Source organism: Cebus imitator, unplaced genomic scaffold (genome assembly GCF_001604975.1).
Source record: "Cebus imitator isolate Cc_AM_T3 unplaced genomic scaffold, Cebus_imitator-1.0 Scaffold96, whole genome shotgun sequence".
Classification (NCBI taxonomy): Eukaryota; Metazoa; Chordata; class Mammalia; order Primates; family Cebidae; genus Cebus; species Cebus imitator.
This window is the reverse complement of record NW_016107411.1, coordinates 4,314,729-4,318,846: the sequence shown is the minus strand read 5'-3', so window position 1 is coordinate 4,318,846 and position 4,118 is coordinate 4,314,729. Positions and strand designations below refer to the sequence as shown.

General features: G+C 38.0%; 1 pseudogene; it reads left to right on the top strand.

The window, feature by feature from the left end:
- The first annotated feature begins 289 nt into the window (after positions 1 to 289).
- On the top strand, positions 290 to 1,094 carry LOC108309663 (annotated as a pseudogene).
- The last annotated feature ends 3,024 nt before the right edge of the window (positions 1,095 to 4,118 follow it).

Below are 4,118 nucleotides of genomic sequence, written 5' to 3'. Positions count from 1 at the left end.
AAAAGCTCCACCTGGCGTGAAGTAAGATGGGAACTGAGCCCCTGCCAGTTCATGGAAGCTAGTAGGATCTTCAGAAGACCAGAAAATTTCACATCGTTCTACTTGAAAGTTAAATGTATTTAAATATCAGTTTGCATGGGTCCTTTCAAAGAAAACGTCCCAGCTTCTTTTAAAAGTAAATAAGTATTTAAATAAGTCACTAAATATTGTATTTTATATTCTAACTAAAGAAGTTGGTTTAGAAATCTTTCACAGGGGCACTCTTTTTCCAGCTGGAACCACAGAAGGTGTAGAAGAGAAGAAGAAGAAGAAGGCTCCTGCAGTGCCAGAAACCCTTAAGAAAAAGGGAAGGAATTTCGCAGAGCTGAAGATCAAGCGCCTGAGAAAGAAGTTTGCCCAAAAGATGCTTTGAAAGGCAAGGAGGAAGCTTATCTATGAAAAAGTGAAGCACTATCACAAGGAATATAGGCAGAGGTACAGAACTGAAATTCAAATGGCAAGGATGGCAAGGAAAGCTGGCCACTTCTATGTACCTGCAGAACCCAAACTGGCATTTGTCATCTGGATAAGAGGTATCAATGGTGTGAGCCCAAAGGTCCAAAAGGTGTTGCACCTTCTTTGCCTTCGTCAAATCTTCAATGGAACATTTGTGAAGCTCAACAAGGCTTCAATTAACATGCTGAGGTTTGTAGAGCCATATATTGCATGGGGTACCCAAATCTGAAGTCAGTAAATGAACTAATCTACAAACGTGGTTATGGCAAAATAAAAAAGAAACATATTGCTTTGACAGATAACACTCTGATTGCTCGATCTCTTGGAAAATATGGCATCATCTGCATGGAAGATCTGATTCATGAGATCTATACTGTTGGAAAATGCTTCAAAGAAGCAAATAACTTCCTGTGGCCCTTCAAATTATCTTCTCCATGAGGCAAAATGAAGAAAAAGAACACCCATTTTGTAGAAGCTGGAGATGCAGGCAACAGGGAGGATCAGATCAGCAGGCTTATTAGAAGAATGAACTAAGGTGTCTATCATGATTACTTTTCTAAGCTGGTCAGTTAATAAACAGTGCCTGCTCTCAATTGAAACAAAAAAAAATCTTTCACAAAGTCATACATTTACATTTTAAAAGTCATACTAGATTATCTATAGATACATGGCATTTTGAAAAGCTGTTAAAATTTCTAGTACATTTATTTTCTGTACAAAGGTGAATGGTCTGGCTTTAAACAAAATCACTGGAATTTTTATTTTATATTTTCATCAAGTTGAGCTTAAATGTTTGAAAAACAAAGCTGTTTGGTTGAGATAAGTATGTGGAATTAGTAGGGGATGGGAAATCCCTTTGCAAAAGCCACCAAAGGAAAACAGATATATGTATAATACACATACACGTAGTTGTCATCTAAGTAGAAATAAGTCCGTAAGTAGAAATCAATAACAATACCCTCCCCACAAAATACAAATGTTTTTTCATAAAATCCTTTGATTGTGCAAATGGTCCCATTTCTTCATCTCTGCAAACTCTGGAGTTGTCTTTTGTTTTTACTAAACAATATCTAAAGCTGACTGATACACAGATCATTCTTTGATGCTAAAACATCAAAAATGGCAAGTGTTATTGTATGACTCTTTTGGCGCCTGCAATGGTGGCGCGGGGTGGGAACGGGGTGGGAGTGAGTTTGGAAGGGGTGTAAAAGGAAATCCAAGCATAGTTTTAAAGGGCATCACCAGACATGTGTGGTCCTATGAATGAGCCACATCAGTACATTAAGAGCTAAGTGCTTTTCTTGTCAGAGGACAATTTGATGGTGGTTAAGGCTTTATATTTCCTCTGTTGTTTCTGAAAAGAAATGGGAAATATACTATTTAGATTAGGAGGGAACTAAAATAGAGGCATTTTGTGGCAGATGGGATTTTTATGAGCTGTTTGTCACCATATACCAGTCTTGTTAAGAAGCAATCGTTTTCTGCTTCATTACACTAAGATAGCTCTGTTTAGGGTTCCACTCAGCTGTGAAATGATTTTAAAACTTCTATAAGGAATAGAGATGGGGATTTTTTATCTAATAAAAGATTGTTGACAAAAATGTACTAAGACACACAAAAAGAGTGGTCAAATGCACTATTTCTGTGTCAGGGAAATAAGAGCTACGCTGAATCTCCTACTTATGCTTAGTCTGTTCATTTATGCCAACAGAGAAAACGACATAACACTCTTATTTTCTTCACCTAAGAAAAGTAAGAGTTCCTTTTATGTTGTTTCTTAGTCTTCATGGCATAAATAGAAAGGGGCAAGGACTTGAGTGAGGAGCAATTTCAGCTTAAAGTATGTAAAAGGAAAAACAAATGTAGTAAATGCAAGAAATACACTACATTTTTTAATAGCTTTACATTCCTCAAAGCTAATCCCCTTTTAGGTTTTATTCATATTTGACAATGTTTTAAAGGATCAGCATTGGGACCAGGAGGAGCATAAGCTTATTATTTTTAAAATTATGAATTTATCATATCTTCTTTCCTGGTTCCAATCCCTTGAATGTAACTTGGGATCATCAGAAGACCTTGCATCACACTCTGACCCAGCTACTTTCTTATGTGACCTTAGGTATATTAATCAACCTTTCTGAGGCTTATTGTCTTCATCGATAAAAAAACAATTAATAACGCAAACCTTGCAGTATTGGTTATTTATTGCCCCAATAATGCTGCACAACAAATAACCACCAAACCTCAGTGGCAGACAACAATTCACATTGATTTAGCTCATGAGTCTATGGGGTTCAGGCGATTGAGCTGAGCTCAATCAGACTTAGTTGTACACATCCCTGTGCCTGCAATGTGGCTGGCGTGCTCATGAGTCTGGCTGGGTCTGCCAGGCCTAGACTACCTACTAGTTGATCTAAAATGGCCTCAGCTTGCACAATTGGGGCCGTTTTGTTCTGCTTCGTGTGTCTCCCAACTTCCAGCTGTCCAGCCTGGCCTTGCTCTAAAGACATGGCAAAGATGTTAAAAGAGAACAAACCCAGTATCAAAGTCAAATAAAACACAGACACGAATCTCTAAATTTAAAACAATTTATCTGGAAAGCAAGAATTATAATCTGGGGCATAGACAGAGAGCTGGTATTCCTCTGTATGTCCAAAGAACAAAGAGAAGTTTGCAGGTTTTATAAAAAGGAAAAATATGAATTGTTTTGAAGGAAAGTTCATTGGCATTACTAAAGTTTTAGGGAGCTGGCAAGCTCTGATGGGTGAATGACAGCCGTAGATAGAACTAGTCTTAGAGTAGCAGCAGGTGGTTTCGGTAACATCAGATAAAACCAGTTTTATATTACAATAGGTAGTTTCAGCAGCCATGCTTGCGGAAAATCACCTCTTGAAGACATGCTACATGCCCTGAGTGCTGTTTCTCCCTGGTCTCTTACCCCTATTTTAATTGGGTATGATAAGAATGACGCAATTTGTGCGATTAATTTCCACACCAGTCACACAATATTTTCTCAGCCCTTGCTTGTACCACATTTGCTTGCATTCACTTGATCAAAACAAGTCACAGGGTCCATATATAGTCAAGTGGAAAGGTGCTACACAGTTACATGACAAAGAATTAAGAATCCTGCTGTTAACACCAACAACTGCATTTTTCTTGCCTCTTGTAAAGATTGAGATATCTTGTGAACGCTTATGAAGCCCCTAGCTTAACAACTGGCACCCAGTAGATACTAAGTGTTAATTTCCTTCCCTCCCACATGTACCTGTCTTCTTAAGCCCCACATCAATTGATCCCCTAAGATCTTAATTTGTCTGTTCAAAAGTCCAAACGAAAATAAAGTAATATAAAGGACTTACAGTTTTCTCTCCTTCCCAGGGTATTCGCTCATGGGGAGACAAGTCATGTGGTGCTCCAACATTAAACATTTCATGAAAAGACTGGGGAAATGATATATAATTTTTCTACTGAACTACATGTTGCATTTTACACTAAACTGATATTGCATTGTCTATTTTGGGATCCACTGAAGAAAAAGTGTGACAAGCTTGAAACCTGAACCTCTGAGTTAAGCCTCTTCTGTAGAGCCAGATGTTCCTTGTATATCTGCTTCTCAGACT